This window comes from Bacillus rossius, chromosome 1 (genome assembly GCF_032445375.1).
Source record: "Bacillus rossius redtenbacheri isolate Brsri chromosome 1, Brsri_v3, whole genome shotgun sequence".
NCBI lineage: Eukaryota > Metazoa > Arthropoda > Insecta > Phasmatodea > Bacillidae > Bacillus > Bacillus rossius.
In genome coordinates, this window is record NC_086330.1 from 155441678 (window position 1) to 155464249 (window position 22572).

A 22572-nucleotide genomic window follows, 5' to 3' on the forward strand; every position below is an offset into this window, starting at 1 on the left:
TTTATACGTTGCATTGCTTATGAAAACGGCTTACACATGAACTAAAACCTATGAGCGCAAATAAAATGAAACATGACCGGTATTAGAACCCGCCACCTCTTGCACCATAAGCTGACATTTTAAAGAGTACACAATATTAGCAAGCTCCAGAATGCTTATAAAATTGCATTAGTAAAAGTAAGGTTAACATACATAACTACAACAAACAACAAAGTAAAATACCGACTAAAAATTAGAATTTAACATTTTGTTAAATCCGTATGTGGAAATAAGCTCGCACTTCTAAGTTTGTAACAACACATTGCAATACTCAAATTACAAAAAAAAAAAGTTTAATGTTACATTTTTAAATTCAATTCACATTTGGGAAGATATTAACTTTAATATATTCCAGATTCTTACTTCGACAGTAGTAGGATATAGCCGGTTCTGGGACAGGCGAAGGATCCAGGATCCATCTAATCCGTATGCTAATCCATGCTAATCCGTATGCTAATCTATGCCAATCTATGCTAATCCATGCCAATCAATGCTAATTCTTATGCCAATCAATGCTAATTCGTATGCCAATATATGCTAATCCATATGCCAATCTATGCTAATCCATATGTTAATCCATGCTAATCCATGCTAATCCATCCGCCATTTTGTATTTCTAGAAATTTCCACCTTCTTCGAATCGTGACGTCACCGTTGCACTTTTCGTCACAGCCGCCATCTTGGATTCGATTTTTTTTTTCATACTTCAACTTTTCGAAATTCGATGTAATCATCAGCCGCCATCTTGTTTCGTCTGCTGGTGGCCGCCATCTTGTTTTCGTCTGCTGGAGGCTGCCATCTTGTGACGTCATATAGTTCTGTTGGTCGCCACCAGATAGCAGCAGGGATTATTTATTTTTTTCTTTAACTAAAATATTTTCAGTGCCGAGGCTGGGATTCGATCCATGGGACGTGAAAACGTCCAGGATGTCGTGGTTACGAGGCGGACGCCTTGACCAATAGACCACGAGACCAGTTGGGATATAATGGAATAAATAATCTATATATGCTACGTACTGACGGCAAGTTTATGATAAATGGGGGGGAGGGTGTTTTTGCCTTCCTTAATGCATACCTAAGGCGCCACATTTGAAATTAAAATTATTATACAGCCGCCATCTTTAATTCCAGCACAGACTACCAGATGGCGCTAAATTCAAAAATTAGTTGCCAATGGGGCCGCCATCTTGGTTCTCAAGTTGGCTGGTAGATGTCGCTAGTATCGCGCGCCAAATTCAAAAATTAGTTGCCAGAGATGCCGCCATCTTGGTTCTCAAGTTGGCTGGTAGATGTCGCTAGTATCGCGCGCCAAATTCAAAATTAGTTGCCAGAGGTGCCGCCATCTTGGTTCTCAAGTTGGCTGGTAGATGCCGCTAGTATCACGCGCCAAATTCAAAATTAGTTGCCAGAGGCGCCGCCATCTTGGTTCTCAAGTTGGCTGGTAGATGGCGCCACCGTCGCCATATTTTAGTTCATATAATCGATACCAGATGATGCCACCGTCGCCATCTTTAGTTCCTAGTGTTGCTACCAGAGTGTGCCACCGTCACCATCTTTAATTCTTAAAGTTACCGCAGGAGCGCGCCACCGTCGCCATCTTTAATTCTTAAAGTTACTGCCGGATGGCGCCAAGTGTTATGTAGTCCGTCGAGACAAGTCGGGAACGAGTCGAGACAAGTCTAGACAGTCGAGACAAGTCAGGGGGAACAAGACGAGACAAATCGGTAGCCTGTATTCACCAAGTTCTCCGTTGCCGCCATCTTTAATTCATAAAGTCGCTACCAGATAGCGCCACTGTCGGCCGTCTTTAATTCAATGCATTGTTGCCGGATGGCGCCAATTTTGAATTTAAAAAACCTACAAGTGTTATGCAATGTGTAACCAGTCGAGACAAGTCGGTAGCCTGTATTCACCAAGTTCTCTGTTACCGTCACTGCCATCCGGGTATCTGACGAGTCCTAATTAATAAACTCGTACACATCCTACCTCTATGACCTCTACAAACAAACTGACCGTACATACTCCAAAATGACATATATATTACACCCACATGCAAAAATTTGATAACCATCAAGAATGCCAACATACAAAAATTAATTAACCATCGCTGAAACAAATTTCCCAACATTAATTACAATAAAAAAAGTCCGGTAAGATACTGTATTTTGTCTATAATTTAATAAATGATGATAGAGTATTAATAAAATATTGGTGTTGTGTAGAGTCTCTCTCTTCTTCTCGTAGTGGCGGAAGACATCTCGAAGGTAGTGTTAGAATTTATGTATTAAAGCAATCACTCTAGCTGAGGAGGTTAATAACTTATAGTTACAACTTTTTAAAAATACTCTGAATTTAAAACAATTTTTAATATGAGGGACCATTAAACGGTTTGAAATTAAAGCAAACAACTTAAATGTTAAACACATATTTATTTAAATCTTATTACAAACAGCAAGGGATAAGAAAAATCACTGATTTAAAAGAATTAAATAATGAGTAATAAAAGTACATAATATTCACACACTGCACATCATAGTGACAAAGTCAACATAACCTATTTACATAAACCAGAGACCCAATACCTAAATATTAAGCATAACTACAAGTTACATAGAGTATAATATACTCTGAAATACATATTAAAGAGAAAATTGATATAAATAATATCATACTTTGCTCAATAGTTCCAGAAGTAATGAACGTACAGCTACACGAGCAATCTCAACAGTTCTTTCATCACTAGTGGTTTCTGTGGAACATACTTGAGTGGTGTCTTCACTGATCGGACCTAGATGACTGAGATCTCGGGTTCGACTCTTGCGAGATGTAGGAAGGCGAAGCTGACGCCTGCGTTTATGCTGGACTGCTACTGATGTAGTAGGTGCTGGCGATGTGGGTCTCATCTGGGTACAGCTAGATGATGTCTGGACTGACGAAGTCTGACCACATGCAGATTCTGGCGGTGACTGAATAGCTGGTTGGTTGAATGCATGTGCGAAAACCTCTTCAGGCGTTGCAGGGAGAACTGTATCATCTCTCATCATATTCACACTACAATGTCCATAGCCCAGACAGTTGATAACTTCTAGAGGCGTATCTTGAGGTCCTGGGTTTAAAACCTGTTTCACGTGAAACACAGGGTCACAACTCTCCGAAAAATGTTTTAAAACACCGTCGATCCACTCACTATAATCAACAGTGCCTAGCCCAGGTGTTACACTGGAGTATATCCTGTTCGGTTGAAAGTTAGACATCTTGGTTAACTACTTCTGCTGTAGGTCCTTACACCACCACAGTTTCAGCTCGACTGCCATCGCACAAGTCGAGGGTCGTATCTAAAAATATATGTATCACTTGTATACAACATTCCAACATGGTGATCAACCATCCAAGCCCTAAGCATGCTCGCATTGTGTCTTGAGATCGAACCTGAACATGTATTATTGCACGTGTACAATTTATTTAATTCTTTCAATGATGGACACTCATATTCTGCTTGTACATCTAATATTAGCACATGTTGCTTACAATAGTTAGTTAGCCACCGTTTCTGCTCTATTCCTACAACCAATACAGGTCCGCTCAGATGACTTGCCAATATGTTGGGTATTGAAGCATAAAAAGAGTCCGTGTTCCCACTGTAAACCATGAAAATTTCTAGTGAGCCAGACATTTGTTTTTTGATGCTTCCTGGTGAGATATCGCCATTCAAATGGAGGTTGAAAGTTACATGTTATTACATTTCCTTCTTCATCTGCAATGCTAAGTTCCTTGATAATAAATCCATACTGACTAGAGAAGCCTTGGAGGTTTACACATTTCGTCATGGAGGTCGAGACGAGACTAAGCCGGTAATGTACTGCCAGGTCTTAGATAATGGACGACACAATCTACCTTGTTGCAGGATGTCTCGATTATGTCCGGAGCCTCCTCGTCACAATCACTGGTCCAGTGATGACCGAATTTGCAGACCTCTAGTTGAAGTAACCATCCTCGGTGACGTAGTGCACACGGCGGAATCCTGGCTTTACTTCCGCGTACTTTGCAGTTGGATCGAACAGCATTTGCTTGAATTTGTAGCAGCAGCTCTATACCCACACGACTATGTGTTGACTGCTGTGTCTAGGGTGTTGACCTCAATTTATACCGCTAGGACCCCCCTCCAGTCCAGTCACGTGTACCGTTGCTTCCGTTGTTGTCCCCCCGCCTTGCTGGCGGCCTCCAACATTCGAACGAGGTGATAAACCATCCAAGCCCTAAGCATGCTCGCATTGTGTCTTGAGATCGGACCTGGACATCCAAGTTACATAGAGTATAATATACTCTGAAATACATAATAAAGAGAAAATTGATATAAATAACATTATACTTTGCTTAATAGTTCCAGAAGTAATGAACGCACTGCTTGACCAGTGACAGGTGTAACTAAATATTAAATATAATTTATATTTTATTTTCCATTACTTTTCGTGGAATTTATTAATCATTCACTCTACGAAAAACAACTCAAGTTAATATACCTGACCATCGAATTAAATACAGTACCGCTATGCCTTACATGAAAGTCTAATTATTCAATAATCTGAATAACCTACAAATCGTTCATGTACAAAGCCACACATACAGGCCAATTGTCTATGGACCATGAGACCGAGTCATGACAATATCAGACGTATAGGCAAGAAATTTCAGAAACGCAGGACCTTCTTCGTCTTTAGATAATTACAGTCATTTATACCATCATGAAATGTTAATACATACTAAAGGACCAAGCGACCTTGAAAAATATTTTAGTAACACCAAGAGGTTTTGAACTAGTAAATATTCAGTCACTACATATTTTACTACGCGCAATTAGCAAAAAGGAAGCACCATCAACGAAAAGGCAGCACAATCAAAAAAGGCAGCACACTTGTAAACACCATCAACAAAAAGGAAGCACATTTTGGAAGCACCATCAACGTAAAGGCAGCACATTTTGGAAGCACAATCAATAAAGAGAGCAGATTTGGAAGCACCATCAATTAAAAGGAAGCACTTTTGGAAACACCATCAACAAAAAGGAAGCACATTTTGGAAGCACCATCAACATAAAGGCAGCACATTTTGGAAGCACAATCAATAAAGGCAACACATTTGGAAGCACCATCAACAAAAAGGAAGCACATTTTGGAAGCACCATCAAAAAGGCAGCACATTTTGGAAGCACAATCAAAAAAGGCAGCACATTTGGAAGCACCATCAACAAAAGAAGGAAGCACATTTTGGAAGCACCATCAAAAAGGCAGCACATTTTGTTACATCGAACGCAACTTATCATATTGCGTAGTGGATTTTTAACACAGTCATTCTTCTGGTGTTGTCTTCCATTCTTTCTCAAGATAAATTCTTTGCTGCAAAACTTACACCTGTGTCCTTTCGATACAGCGACAGACACCGAATCAGGATTCATATTAGTTACTGTGACTAATGTTAGATACAAGGAGACAGTTTTCCAATTGTAACCATTACTTAAATATAATTTTTAAATATTTATTAAGCGAGAGTTAAGTTATCTCATGCAAAGGTACTTGTTGTAAGTAGTTCTGCTTTTCAACAACAGATGACACCACGTATTGCTTGCAGGTAAATATTATTTCTTTCTTTAATGCGGGATGCAGGATTCTCACTAACGATCGCAATAGAGGGATGGCATCGCTAGACTCCAAGGAGAAAGTAGGTTGTTCTTCCAGTTAGTGTTTCTCAGGGTATATATTATTATTTGACTGAATAATGATTTTTTTTTAAATTCCACCTAATAAAAATAAAATAGAAGCACTCAGAGATAACCATCAGGGATGATGTCGTTTATAAACATCATAAATTACCAATTTTTTTTTAAAAAGTCCAAATTTAATCCTACTTAAGAAAAGAGTTCTAGCACAAGCCCGCTTGTGAACTCTTTGCTTAAGCAACATCAGAGTTCTAGCACAAGCCCGCTTGTGAACTCTTTGCTTAAGCAACATGAGAGTTCTAGCACAAGCGGGCTTGTGAACTCTTTGCTTAAGCAACACGAGAGTTCTAGCACAAGCAGGCTTGTGAACTCTTTGCTTAAGTAGGATTAAATTTGGACTTTTTTAAAAATAAATTGGTAATTTATGATGTTTATAAACGACATCATCCCTGATGGTTTTCTCTGAAAGCTTCTATTTTATTTTTATTAGGTGGAATTTAAAAAAAATCATTATTCAGTCAAATAATAATATATACCCTGAGAAACACTAACTGGAAGAACAAACTACCTTCTCCTTGGAGTCTAGTGATGCCATCTGTCTATTGCGATCGTTAGTGAGAATCCTGCATCCCGCATTAAAGAAAGAAATAATATTTACCTGCAAGCAATACGTGGTGTCATCTGTTGTTAAAAAGCAGAACTACTTACAACAAGTACCTTTGCATGAGATAACTTAACTCTCGCTTAAGAAATATTTAAAAATTATATTTAAGTAATGGTTCCAATTGGAAAACTGTCTGTTTGTATCTAACATTAGTCACAGTAACTAATATGAATCCTGATTCGGTGTCTGTCGCTGTATCGAAAGGACACAGGTGTAAGTTTTGCAGCAAAGAATTTATCTTGAGAAAGAATGGAAGACAACACCAGAAGAATGACTGTGTTAAAAATCCACTACGCAATATGATAAGTTGCGTTCGATGTAACAAGTCGTTTACGCGGAGAGAGCGCTTAAAAAGACATGACAGAACTTGTAACGTTAAGCCTGCGTACAAGCCAGAGTACAACGATGGATCTACTAGACTAAGGAATAGTGATCTGCATTACGACAATAATTTTCCTTGTCATGAGAGAGATTATGTTCGTGGCTCTTCCGATCTCGACGAAGAACTTAAATTGAAGGACGATGATGATTTATGGAAGAATGAAGACAATGGAAGAATCCTTAACGTGAAAAGTGAGAATACATTCCAGCCGAAATCAAGTAGATATTTCTTACTTTGTAAAAATGATGGACTCCTAAAAAGGAAGCATGAAGACGATAATGGCACTTTGACATCATCGAAATCGAATTCATATGGTAATCTGGGTGAAGAGGATGTCTTTTACAGTGATTGTAACAGTGACTCTGAGGCTGTTGACAAAATCATAGACTGTGATGAAGCACCTAAAGCTGACAAGATCGAAGAATGTAACGGTGTCCTGAGACCGAAACGATGGAAACGACGTGTTATAATAACTAAATCTGACAACGCCTATTATGATCACTGGGACGATTGTGATATTAAAAGTATTTATAATAAACAAGCAAGTGAGATGGTGGTAGAAGAGATTGATACAACATCGTGGAAAGATCCAAACTTATTGGTTGACCAGCTAAGACTTCTACATGGCTCGCTTTGTGCAGGAAACTATTCGTGCATAAAAGAAATATCCTTCATACTCGAAGAACTGAGGAAAGCTGGCTACATACAATAATGGCTTATTTTACTTCTATTTGTATAATCTTAAGAAATAAATTAAATATTAAAAGTAAAAATTTAATGTTTTTATTTCTAACTAAGACTTAGTTCTCGTAACTTGTGTTACCAAATGTGCTACCTTTTTGATGGTGCTTCCAAAATGTGCTTCCTTCTTTTGTTGATGGTGCTTCCAAATGTGCTGCCTTTTTTGATTGTGTTTCCAAAATGTGCTGCCTTTTTGATGGTGTTTCCAAAATGTGCTTCCTTCTTTTGTTGATGGTGCTTCCAAATGTGCTGCCTTTTTTGATTGTGCTTCCAAAATGAGCTGCCTTTTTGATGGTGCTTCCAAAATGTGCTTCCTTCTTTTGTTGATGGTGCTTCCAAATGTGCTGCCTTTTTGATTGTGCTTCCAAAATGTGCTGCCTTTTTTAATGGTGCTTCCAAAATGTGCTTCCTTCTTTTGTTGATGGTGCTTCCAAATGTGCTGCCTTTTTTGATTGTGCTTCCAAAATGTGCTGCCTTTTTGATGGTGCTTCCAAAATGTGCTTCCTTCTTTTGTTGATGGTGCTTCCAAATGTGCTGCCTTTTTTTGATTGTGCTTCCAAAATGTGCTGCCTTTTTGATGGTGCTTCCAAAATGTGCATCCTTTTTGTTGATGGTGCTTCCAAATGTGTTGCCTTTATTGATTGTGCTTCCAAAATGTGCTGCCTTTATGTTGATGGTGCTTCCAAAATGTGCTTCCTTCTTGTTGATGGTGTTTCCAAAAGTGCTTCCTTCTTTTGTTGATGGTGCTTCCAAATGTGCTGCCTTTTTTGATTGTGCTTCCAAAATGTGCTGCCTTTTTGATGGTGTTTCCAAAATGTGCTTCCATCTTTTGTTGTTGGTGCTTCCAAATGTGCTGCCTTTTTTGATTGTGCTTCCAAAATGTGCTGCATTTTTGATGGTGCTTCCAAAATGTGCTTCCTTCTTTTATTGATGGTGCTTCCAAATGTGCTGCCTTTTTTGATTGTGCTTCCAAAATGTGCTGCCTTTTTGATGGTGCTTCCAAAATGTGCTTCCTTCTTTTGTTGATGGTGCTTCCAAATGTGCTGCCTTTTTTGATTGTGCTTCCAAAATGTGCTGCCTTTTTGATGGTGCTTCCAAAATGTGCTTCCTTGTTGTTGATGGTGCTTCCAAATGTGTTGCCTTTATTGATTGTGCTTCCAAAATGTGCTGCCTTTATGTTGATGGTGCTTCCAAAATGTGCTTCCTTTTTGTTGATGGTGTTTCCAAAAGTGCTTCCTTTTTATTGATGGTGCTTCCAAATCTGCTCTCTTTATTGATTGTGCTTCCAAAATGTGCTGCCTTTACATTGATGGTGCTTCCAAAATGTGCTTCCTTTTTGTTGATGGTGTTTACAAATGTGCTGCCTTTTTTGATTGTGCTGCCTTTTCGTTGATGGTGCTTCCTTTTTGTTGATTGCGCGTAGTAAAATATGTAGTGACTGAATATTTACTAGTTCAAAACCTCTTGGTGTTACTAAAATATTTTTCAAGGTCGCTTGGTCCTTTAGTATGTAATAATATTTCATGATGGTCTTAATGACTGTAATTATCTAAAGACGAAGAAGGTCCTGCGTTTCTGAAATTTCTAGCCTATACGTCTGATATTGTCATGACTAGGTCTCATGGTCCATAGACAATTGGCCTGTATGTGTGGCTTTGTACATGAACAATTTCTAGGTTATTCAGATTATTGAATAAGTAGACTTTCATGTAAGGCATAGCGGTACTGTATTTAATTCGATGGTCAGGTATATTAACTTGAGTTGTTTTTCGTAGAGTGAATGATTAATAAATTCCACTAAAAGTAATGGAAAATAAAATATAAAATATATTTAATATTTAGTTACACCTGTCACTAGTCAAGCAGTGCGTTCATTACTTCTGGAACTATTAAGCAAAGTATAATGTTATTTATATCAATTTTCTCTTTATTATGTATTTCAGAGTATATTATACTCTATGTAACTTGGATGTCCAGGTCCGATCTCAAGACACAATGCGAGCATGCTTAGGGCTTGGATGGTTTATCACCTCGTTCGAATGTTGGAGGCCGCCAGCAAGGCGGGGGGACAACAACGGAAGCAACGGTACATGTGACTGGAGGGGTGTCCTAGCGGTATAAATTGAGGTCAACACCCTAGACACAGCAGTCAACACATAGTCGTGTGGGTATAGAGCTGCTGCTACAAATTCAAACAAATGCTGTTCGATCCAACTGCAAAGTACGCGGAAGTAAAGCCAGGATTCCGCCGTGTGCACTACGTCACCGAGGATGGTTACTTCAACTAGAGGTCTGCAAATTCGGTCATCACTGGACCAGTGATTGTGACGAGGAGGCTCCGGACATAATCGAGACATCCTGCAACAAGGTAGATTGTGTCGTCCATTATCTAAGACCTGGCAGTACATTACCGGCTTAATCTCGTCTCGACCTCCATGACGAAATGTGTAAACCTCCAAGGCTTCTCTAGTCAGTATAGATTTATTATCAAGGAACTTAGCATTGCAGATGAAGAAGGAAATGTAATAACATGTAACTTTCAACCTCCATTTGAATGGCGATATCTCACCAGGAAGCATTAAAAAACAAATGTCTGGCTCACTAGAAATTTTCATGGTTTACAGTGGGAACACGGACTCTTTCGTTATGCTTCAATACCCAACATATTGGCAAGTCATCTGAGCGGACCTGTATTGGTTGTAGGAATAGAGCAGAAACGGTGGCTAACTAACTATTGTAAGCAACATGTGCTAATATTAGATGTACAAGCAGAATATGAGTGTCCATCATTGAAAGAATTAAATAAATTGTACACGTGCAATAATACATGTTCAGGTTCGATCTCAAGACACAATGCGAGCATGCTTAGGGCTTGGATGGTTGATCACCATGTTGGAATGTTGTATACAAGTGATACATATTTTTTTAGATACGACCCTCGACTCGTGCGATGGCAGTCGAGCTGAAACTGTGGTGGTGTAAGGACCTACAGCAGAAGTAGTTAACCAAGATGTCTAACTTTCAACCGAACAGGATATACTCCAGTGTAACACCTGGGCTAGGCACTGTTGATTATAGTGAGTGGATCGACGGTGTTTTAAAACATTTTTCGGAGAGTTGTGACCCTGTGTTTCACGTGAAACAGGTTTTAAACCCAGGACCTCAAGATACGCCTCTAGAAGTTATCAACTGTCTGGGCTATGGACATTGTAGTGTGAATATGATGAGAGATGATACAGTTCTCCCTGCAACGCCTGAAGAGGTTTTCGCACATCATTCAACCAACCAGCTATTCAGTCACCGCCAGCATCTGCATGTGGTCAGACTTCGTCAGTCCAGACATCATCTAGCTGTACCCAGATGAGACCCACATCGCCAGCACCTACTACATCAGTAGCAGTCCAGCATAAACGCAGGCGTCAGCTTCGCCTTCCTACATCTCGCAAGAGTCGAACCCGAGATCTCAGTCATCTAGGTCCGATCAGTGAAGACACCACTCAAGTATGTTCCACAGAAACCACTAGTGATGAAAGAACTGTTGAGATTGCTCGTGTAGCTGTACGTTCATTACTTCTGGAACTATTGAGCAAAGTATGATATTATTTATATCAATTTTCTCTTTAATATGTATTTCAGAGTATATTATACTCTATGTAACTTGTAGTTATGCTTAATATTTAGGTATTGGGTCTCTGGTTTATGTAAATAGGTTATGTTGACTTTGTCACTATGATGTGCAGTGTGTGAATATTATGTACTTTTATTACTCATTATTTAATTCTTTTAAATCAGTGATTTTTCTTATCCCTTGCTGTTTGTAATAAGATTTAAATAAATATGTGTTTAACATTTAAGTTGTTTGCTTTAATTTCAAACCGTTTAATGGTCCCTCATATTAAAAATTGTTTTAAATTCAGAGTATTTTTAAAAAGTTGTAACTATAAGTTATTAACCTCCTCAGCTAGAGTGATTGCTTTAATACATAAATTCTAACACTACCTTCGAGATGTCTTCCGCCACTACGAGAAGAAGAGAGAGACTCTACACAACACCAATATTTTATTAATACTCTATCATCATTTATTAAATTATAGACAAAATACAGTATCTTACCAGACTTTTTTTATTGTAATTAATGTTGGGAAATTTGTTTCAGCGATGGTTAATTTATTTTTGTATGTTGGCATTCTTGATGGTTATCAAATGTTTGCATGTGGGTGTAATATATATGTCATTTTGGAGTATGTACGGTCAGTTTGTTTGTAGAGGTCATAGAGGTAGGATGTGTACGAGTATATTAATTAGGACTCGTCAGATACCCGGATGGCAGTGACGGTAACAGAGAACTTGGTGAATACAGGCTACCGACTTGTCTCGACTGGTTACACATTGCATAACACTTGTAGGTTTTTTAAATTCAAACTTGGCGCCATCCGGCAACAATGCCTTGAATTAAAGACGGCCGACAGTGGCGCCATCTGGTAGCGACTTTATGAATTAAAGATGGCGGCAACGGAGAACTTGGTGAATACAAGCTACCGATTTGTCTCGTCTTGTCCCCCCGACTTGTTTAGACTGTCTAGACTTGTCTCGACTCGTTCCCGACTTGTCTCGACTGACTACATAACACTTGGCGCCATCCGGCAGTAACTTTAAGAATTAAAGATGGCGACGGTGGCGCGCTCCTGCGGTAACTTTAAGAATTAAAGATGGTGACGGTGGCACACTCTGGTAGCAACACTAGGAATTAAAGATGGCGACGGTGGCATCATCTGGTATCGATTATATGAACTTAAATATGGCGACGGTGGCGCCATCTACCAGCCAACTTGAGAACCAAGATGGCGGCGCCTCTGGCAACTAATTTTGAATTTGGCGCGCGATACTAGCGGCATCTACCAGCCAACTTGAGAACCAAGATGGCGGCACCTCTGGCAACTAATTTTGAATTTGGCGCACGATACTAGCGACATCTACCAGCCAACTTGAGAACCAAGATGGCGGCACCTCTGACAACTAATTTTTGAATTTGGCGCGCGATACTAGCGACATCTACCAGCTAGTATGAGAACCAAGATGGCGGCGCCTCAGGCAACTAATTTTTGAATTTGGCGCGCGATACTAGCGACATCTACCAGCCAACTTGAGAACCAAGATGGCGGCGTCTCTGGCAACTAATTTTTGAATTTGGCGCGCGATACTAGCGACATCTACCAGCCAACTTGAGAACCAAGATGGCGGCGCCTCTGGCAACTAATTTTTGAATTTAGCGCCATCTGGTAGTCTGTGCTGGAATTAAAGATGGCGGCTGTATAATAATTTTAATTTCAAATGTGGCTCCTTAGGTATGCATTAAGGAAGGCAAAAACACCTTCCCCCCCATTTATCATAAACTTGCCGTCAGTACGTAGCATATATAGATTATTTATTTCATTATATCCCAACTGGTCTCGTGGTCTAGTGGTCAAGGCGTCCGCCTCGTAACCACGACATCCTGGACGTTTTCACGTCCCATGGATCGAATCCCAGCCTCGGCACTGAAAATATTTTAGTTAAAGAAAAAAATAAAATAATCCCTGCTGCTATCTGGTGGCGACCAACAGAACTATATGACGTCACAAGATGGCAGCCTCCAGCAGACGAAAACAAGATGGCGGCCAGTAGCAGACGAAAACAAGATGGCGGCCACCATCAGACGAAAAAAGATGGCGGCTGATGATTACATCGAATTTCGAAAAGTTGAAGTATGAAAAAAAAATTTAATCCAAGATGGCGGCCGTGACGAAAAGTGCAACGGTGACGTCACGATTCGAAGTTGGTGGAAATTTCTAGAAATACAATATGGCGGATGGATTAGCATGGATTAGCATGGATTAACATATGGATTAGCATAGATTGGCATATGGATTAGCATATATTGGCATACGAATTAGCATATATTGGCATACGGATTAGCATAGATTGGCATGGATTAGCATAGATTGGCATAGATTAGCATACGGATTAGATGGATCCTGGATCTTGCGCCTGTCCCAGAACCGGCTATATCCTACTACTTTCGACACAATTAAAACTCATAAAATAGAAATGAATTACTAAATTTTTAAACTGTATTGTTTCACGTAAAATTGAATGCCTTTTTATTTCGATCGTGGACAAGAAGCCCGAGGTTTGCGCGGAATTCGTTTACCCATAAATTCTTTGATGTTAAAAAAATAAAAACTCGAAGAGAAAATATAATACATAAAATAAAAATTGCATTTATTTCCACAAACTTCACTTTGCCTTAATTCTTCCTACAAATGCTTCACTCTGTCCCTTGAACTTTGACAAGTGTTTATTTTGTGAGCAGAGAGGCCTACTGCTGCCCGTGGGGGGAGGGGAGACAATTCTGTGCGGCCTAACGGCAGGGGGTGCCAGCTTCGAATATATATATACAGTATAGAAGTCGCGAGTGGATAGGATTTACTCTACGTTTTCAGAAGCGTATGATGAGCAGCTTGGGAACTTCACCGCTGCAGTGCGCTGCCGTAACGCCCTGTATCGTCTTAGTTGTTATTTACACGTTAGAGCGCAGCGCTGTCACCCGCTGTCATTCCCCGCACCCCTCATCCATCATTCACTGCAGCTCAACGTCGTTCCACAGGAGGGGGAAGGCTGTTTGAAGAGTTCGACACTTGTCCGCTAGGGACCACCATAAGTCGATGCCCTAGAGATGGTGGCGATTGCAGCGGTGAATTAACCAACTACCTCAAAACCGTATTAGAAATTTTAACCTGGGGTGGCGACTTCTATACAGTATATATATTCAAAGGTAAGGGATAGGTGTAATGTAAAGTTTTATCGAGATAAAACATTTTCAACTCTCTGGTATCAGTTGCCAGTGTATTCGAGGGGAAAAAAAGGGGGGGGGGGTCGAACTGCGATGTTTCGTGGTGGGAAAACCGCGTTGTGATATTTCATAAGTTCATTCGACGATAAGTTGAATTAGGGACACGGGTTATGTTTCTACGACGTCTCCTATTGAGATCACGGTGCCAGTGAGGTGCGTACAACACAGGCACAACTAAGAGAAGAGTGTTGTAGGCAACTGACATATAACAAAAAAGGTGATGCAAAACTGGATATTTTTTGGGTGTAGCAAATTACTTAAAACATCAAAAATGATTTTATTTTACAAATTAGGTTTCAAACTAGCAATTAAAAAATCTGAAATTTTTTCATTGAGAGATTAATGGTGATTTTTATCAAAATAATAATGTCTAATTCAAGTGACACTAATGATTGTAGAAAACATTCGGTAATTGATTTATCGCTTTCATAATAAGTTATTTTGTTGGGCATTTTGTACAGATCACATCGAATGCAATTCTTTAGGGAAAAATTGATATTTAATCAAAAAATTGGTACACAAAAGCACTGAATTATCAACTTTGTACTGAAATATATTGAAAATTATACTTCTTAAAAAAAAACTACAATTTTAAAGTGTCCATGGACAACTCTTTTACATGGTAAAATAAAATAAAAATCTGTGTATTAAATAAAAATTTAATTTGATATAATTTTAACTTTACCAACCACATTTATAATATCACTCCAGAACTTTTTATTATCTTATTTCTATGAATTATTTGCATGCAGAAATAAAACTAGTTTTTTATTTTTATTATTTTAAAGTTAGATTATTATTTTTACACGCTTTATATTAGCATCACCTGGGCCCTATTTCATAAAACTGGACAGGCGTGACATATGCGACAATTATGTCAAAATATACAAATATGTCAATTTGTAATTACAAGTGTACGTTTCATATAACAAGAGGTTGACAGGCAAAGAATCTTAAATAGCTACAGTTAAAAACAAGTGTCTCATAAACACGACCGTATGTGACAATTAATTGTAGGTCAAATTTTTTTTGAGTGATGTGGCCAAAAACTATTGCCCGCGGCCACATGTATGTCAAAACATTAGTTGGCTTTCAAGTGGTGCGTGCGATAATTGAACCCTGCCATACCTTTGCGTTTCAAGAACAATCGATTTGTACCACAACAAAGTAAGCAGTAAAATATTTATGCGACATATATATAACCTTCACACATACAGTACAATGGAAAGTTGGATAAGATAAGTATTTTAAACCTCATTCGTAAGGAAAAGGAGGTGTTGTTTGGAAGATTTTCATGCAGTTTGACACATGAACAGAAAATGGACACATGGAAACGCGTAACTGAAAAAGCGAAAGCCATCGGAGCCTTTACAAGGGATTGGAAGTATCTTAGGGATACTACATGGCAAAACTGGCGCAAGAGAACGATTGTAAGTACAAATTGTATGTGTACCAGATTATTAATAGGTTAGGTATGGACACAGAGGCATGTTATTCATGTGAATAATTTTTAAGTATAGCTACTCATCGTATATTTTGAAAACGTTGGTGCCATTTTCCTTAAACACACCAGTAACAGTAGAGTTATTCCTTTATTTCTAGATTATGATACACGATAACAATGCACCTTCCAACTATACAATTATTTTTATTTTAGCTATGCCGCCTATTTTTACACGCTTTATAATAGCTTCACCTGTATGTTTGTAACCGACTCCTTTGGGTGAGATTTTGACTCACTTTAAACGGCCAGATTTCATTCAAACTTTGTAGATTTATCGAGGGCCGATGACAATACACTAATTTTATAAGATTATTCAAAGCAGATGGGAAATCAAACACCATATGCATAACCTCAATAGCTACACCTGATGGGCAGATTTTTGAAATTCCACTCGAACACCAACCTGCAAATCTACACCAAGCAGTTACAAATATTCCAAACTATCCCAAGGTCAGTAAATCATTAAATAAAAGACATGAAACACGGATAATATAGATACGTTTGACAGATGATATATTAAAAACATATTTGGATAGAGAGCAAAACTTACAGTTTAAGGATTTTTACCTGGAAGAAATTGAGGAAAAAACAAAAAGTGCTGAATCTATACCTAATGGATCAAATAAAAAATTGGAAAAACTGTTAGAAAATTTTCTTGAAGAAAAAAAACTATATCTGAAACTCAAAATTTAGGGAAAATTGCAAAAGATTTCATGGTTGAGTAATTCACGGGCAGAAACTCAAATGCTTACCAGTGGATTAAAGATTTCAACAAAGAATGTGAACGTTTTCCTAATCATAGAAGACAAAAAGAAAATATAAATTTTAAAACATTTCTTAGAATACTCCAGTGTAGTTTGGTATAACTGCATGAAAATGAAACTTACAGTGGAATCGGACTGGAATAAATGGGAGAAAATTTTTTGTGAGACATTTGCAAACAAAGGATGGTCACCCATCAGATATGCTGACTTAGAATAAACATCAATGATTTCCCGAATATATTTATTTTCATAGCAGGATATTGAAATTATTGAGTACTGTAGTTCTTCAACACGCTATATTGGATATATATTTTAGAAGCAGCCAATATCTACTCAAATTCACTTTAATCGTAAAGTCATGTAATAAATAAAAAATTCAGCCACATCTATAGAGACACTTCTGAGATAAAAGAATATTTATCGATTTTATTTTAACTGCAGCCAATATCTATTCAAAATCTACTTTAATAGTAAATTGATGTAATAACTATCAATTTTTTTTTACATTTTTATAAAAATTTATTTCATACGTCGATAAAGAAGTATCACTTTAAATTATAAATAAACCAAACTAAAAAGTAGAAAATAAATAAAAGTTAAAAAAAACTTAAAAAAAACACGCTTTATATACAAAACCAAACTAAAAAATATAAAATAAATTTTAATAAATTTGAATTAAGAATAGTGTAAATTTTTTTAATAAATACAAATTAATAATAGTGTATGTAAGAAAATAATTTAATTTATTTAAAAACAAGCGTGGGGTGCATGGTGTCAATAGTTATAAATATTTTATTGACATATATGAGTAGAAGGATTATCATTTCGATAATATCTTAAAAAGCACCCCACGCTTTTTTTTTAAGAAATGAAATACATTTTTTTCTTATATATGCACTATTATTAATTTATATTTATTAAAAAAATACACTTTTCTTAATTCAAATTTATTAAAATTTATTTTCTATTTTTTTAGTTTGGTTTTCTATATAAAGCGTGTTTTTTTAGTTTTTTTTTTTTAAACTATTATTTATTCCTGGATAATTGACGGCACAAACTTAGTAGGCAGGTAGCTGAAATTTAGAATAATAAAAAGGAACAAATCCACTCTGTGACATACTCCAACGAGCAAATATTTTGAAATATAGAATTTAATGCAAATCAAATAGTTTTTAGGTAACACAACATAATACATATTGTGAAAAAAAAAAGTATTTTTTAACAGTGATTTTGCTCAAAAAAAGTGAATGATTCGTATTTGTTTAAACATGAAGAATGACTGAATTGTGGGGAAGGCCTCATAATGGATAGTTAAAAAAATACCAAGCAAGACTGCGTCCAATTTCCAGTACACTAGTTATGTATTATACATAAAACTAATAATTTTAAGCTTCCTGTGCGAAAAGATTCCAAAGAAGTTGTTAACCTACCTTATTCTGCCAACGAGTAGGAAAGCACTAACCCATCTGGCAGTAAACAGACACTCCACACTTAACCCCTCGGTGCAAAGTGGAGGCCAGGTTATCGCTCTGAAGCTCAACCTCTCCTCGGGAACATGTTCGCCGAGTGACTCTCGACTTATTCTCTAACGCGCCTGCGGGCGACAGCATAGCGGGATATTTGTTGTAGTCAGAAGCACTGTAACTACTCCGCAGACTGGTGGGGATTACAGTCCAACTCGTTGAAGCGAACTGGAAGGTGGTTGGGGAGATTCAGGCCTCCGCCTACCCGGGGCCCGGGCACACACGGCGTGCAGAGCTTCAGGAGAAACCACGCGAATTGAAAACTGCTCTCTCAGTGTAAGAAAATTTGGTAAGAGTAATTTCGTGAAGATGAAACATAAGTCAATGAACGGAAATGTGTCGCAAAGATGGCGGATCTACGTGTAGCAACATAAACCCGTATATAGTCAATTTCGTAAATATTACAGTACATAATAAATGTATTGGTGTTTCAAATTTGACTTTATAATAGTGAAATTACCACTTAATATACTTGGTAAACTAAAATAGATAGTAAAAGGTATTCCCAAGTTTTACAATATTTAAGAAATCTCGCATTACATAGATTATAATACATTATCTCATTCCAAATTCCTAAGCACAGCGGTAGAGCGCGTACTTAGTAACCTCATGGGGAGAGGTTCAAATCTCGTCACTGAATTGATTTAAACTTTTTTTAATTAAAATAATAAATTATAATGTTGAATCAGCTCAAAAAGGTTAAGTATTTTCAGGGAGGTATTTACAGACGTCGTTTAAGCAAAAACAAATAAACAAATATGTACTTAGTGTTATAATATGTTAAAAAAATGTTTCAGGTTAATATTTTAGTAATGTCAGTAGGTAGGTTTGGTATGTCCTGGGGCACCGGTGTGTGATGGGAGATTCGGGGATTCGAGGCAGCCATCTTGGGTAACGTCATTTCCGGTGGCCGTCTAGGATTTGACCTTGGCCTTTGACCCTGGCAGCCATCTTTCATTCCGCCATTTTTTGTAGAAAATTCCGACATTTAGTTTTCTAGAACATTCCACCGAATTAATACGTCACGTCCGCCATATTGAAAATCCTCAAATATTAACATAGAAAATCGGGAAAAAATTAAAAAAAAATTATAAAAAAAATATTAATAAAATTTTAATTCAAAAACTTGATGACTTAGTCATTGAGCTCCTCACTCCTGTACGTTGCACTTTTCGTTACGATGACATCATCATTGAGCCCCCCCCCCTTATACTACCCATTGCAATTTTCGTTACTTCGATATCTTAAAAATAATTTTATCATCAAAATAAAAAATTATACTATTATATCTTGATGTAAGCATCTGGACATACGCCATTGCATTGCTTAGCAATGGCGTATGTACAAAAGCTTACATCAAGTCATGTACTCCCATTGCACAAATCTTTCAAAGATAATATACCATTATAGTCTGCTGGAGGTAGCCATCTTGTTTAGTGGATTTCATATGATAGATGTCGTCATGAGTAGTATAGGAAAGTATTTCCGGGCGCAGGCGCCAGGCGCTGGAGCCGAGAGCCGGTCCACCATATTGGATTGTGACGTCACGGCGGCCATTTTTGACTCAAAATTCCTCAAAAATGACTCAAAATTACTCAAAAATTCCCGTTTTCAGGAAAAATTTCCCGTTTTCGAGGGAAAAAATCCCGTTTCGAGGAAAAATTAGGATTTCGAAAAACCACAAATGTCTTTTGCCTTAGAAAGAACACAAATTCCTAAAATAGGCTTAAGCATCCTTAACTCAAGCCTCAGTTAAGCCATTTCTAGGAATAAGGATACCTTGACCTTTGACCTTGACCTTGACCCCGGCGGCCATCTTGGATCCGCCATCTTGGATGGCGTCATTGTGTTCTCGAAAATTTCGGTGACGTGTTTTCCGCCATATTTGATGATGACGTCACCGTTGCAGTTTCCGTTACGGTCGCCATCTTTAACTTTTTTATTTATTATCCGATTTTAATAAAAAAAATTCCAAAATTCATCGAAAAATTAACGTATTTGAATTCTGTTTGATTATATCGATGTACGTCCTTGGTTCGATTCCCGGCGAGAGTAAACGGTCGATCCTTCCTCCATGAAAGCTACCTAGACTGATCTACCACCAATACCAAGGTATATATCGTCAACTGGTATGACATCATGTCCACCATCTTGTCTTCATCCACTGGAGACCACCATCTTGTTTTCGTCTGCTAGAGTGTGCCGATACCATGTAGTATAATTATCTGGTCACCATAATGCTGTCCTCAACTGTTGACATTGAACATTGACCTTGAACTTTGACATTGACCTTGAACTTTGACCTTGACCTTCAACTTTGACATTGACCTTGAACTTTGACCTTGACCTTGAACTTTGACCTTGACCATGAAATTTGACCTTGACCTTGAACCTTGACCATGAAATTTGACCTTGACCTTGAAATTTGACCTTGACCTTGAAATTTGACATTGACCTTGAAATTTGACATTGACCTTGAAATTTGACCTTGACCTTGAAATTTGACCTTGACATTGTAATTTGACCTTGACATTGTAATTTGACCTTAACCTTGAAATTTGACCTTGACCTTGAAATTTGACCTTGACCTTGAAATTTGACTTAGTCCTTGAAATTTGACTTTGTCCTTGTCGAACATAATGGATCCGACATTTTATGTTCAGTACATGCTACCAGGAGCTACCACCTGCTGTAGTATGCCATATTGTGTGTACTTGTAATATAGAGTACATTTCCATCTGGATAATTTTATTCTAACCCGCTACAGTGCAGTAATCATTTATTATGGAGGTGCCCCCGCCATCTTGAAATTCGGCCGTCATCTTGGAATCATGTAATAATGTAGCTAGAAAAGCGGGAAAAAATCCAAAATTCATTAAATAAATTAGTAATCCATATAATGATTGATTGGATCGACTTAGGTCCTTGGTTCGATCCCTGGCCGATACAAAACAACTTTAATTTAAAAAAATACTAAAAAAGTGTAAGGTTTGAGAAAATAAAAACACCACAAGTTCTTTTAAAAAATTTATTACTTAAATTCAATACACTACTACAAGTACAAAAAACACTGACAAATTACCAAAGCCTTGTGGATTCCTCGATTCAATCAGTCTTCTTATTGTACGGACTAAGCCTTTTACATGACTTTAAATGTCTATCCGATCCGTTCATCACCACAGCCAGAGACGGACTGAAGTTCATAGCACTTATATATAGTCTCATTAGTCGGTACAACACATGAGTCAAATCAATAACCATGTTCATTATACGTCTCGGAGCATTTTTTATAATGACGATGTAAGCTATCGAGACGTGAAATTAGTTTATTGCACTTATTGCACTGAAATTGTATTCTTTGAACATTATTAGAACAACCGCTTCTTTCATGTCTGCGAGCATTTGAGGTGATAGTAAATGATGCACCACAGTATTTGCACTGATGCGAAGTACGCTCTTCATTAGTGGAAGTATCCATTGCTGATGATGAAACTTCAGATGATAGTGGTATCACATCTGTTGAAATCTCCTCCAATGTTGACGTCGTCGTCGTTGCCAACGGGATCTGCACCTTCTCCGTCGTAGCTGTCGTAAAGGTTCCCGCAGTCGATGGTACAACCTCCATCGAGTTCGACGTTAAAGTCGGTAAAGATGCCATCGAAGTCTCAAGAACAGGCAATTACACGACTTATGCACCAGAAGAAGAAACAAACTAGGTGATCCATACACAATCGACGACAGTAACAAACAGAGCGTCCTGATGTCTAGGTCTCGCTTATATACATGCACCGTATGGAATAATACGCTAGTAAAATCAAGAACCAGTTACAATAATACTAGAGTCAAATCTACAAATTATAAATGAGGATCATTTGATCGAAAAAAAATTAGATCTCTCCAATATACGCCAGGCTCCAAGAGCTACAATTCACGCCATCAGGTCCATCTACATTTTTTTCCTATGCTTCAATTGACCATTAGCTGCAAGTGCTCCAACAGCTCCATCAGCTCCAACATGTAATGTACGCAATGTACGCACAATACATGCAATTTACATGCAAAAAATGTAATGATCACACAGTACACACAGGAAATCGGAACGTACACACAGTACACACAGGAAACGGGACGTACACACAGGAAATCGAAACGTACACACAGTACACACAGGAAACGGGACGTACACACAGTACACACAGGAAACGGAACATACACACAGTACACACAGGAAACGGGACGTATACACAGTACACAATGGAAAAGGAACGTACACACAGTAAACAGACAGGAAACGGAACGTACACACAGGAAACGGATCGTACACACAGTACACCCAGGAAACTGAATGTA

At 37.9% G+C, this 22572-nt stretch overlaps 1 protein-coding gene across 1 annotated transcript in view; it reads right to left on the reverse strand.

The window, feature by feature from the left end:
* Nucleotides 1-18152, reverse strand: part of LOC134546322 (chitinase-3-like protein 1) — a 167306-nt gene extending 149154 nt beyond the window's left edge. The window contains exon 1 of the mRNA XM_063389065.1: nt 18130-18152. The gene's annotated coding sequence lies outside the window, so the exon portion shown is untranslated. The remainder of the gene's footprint in view (nt 1-18129) is intronic.
* Nucleotides 18153-22572: the final 4420 nt, after the last annotated feature.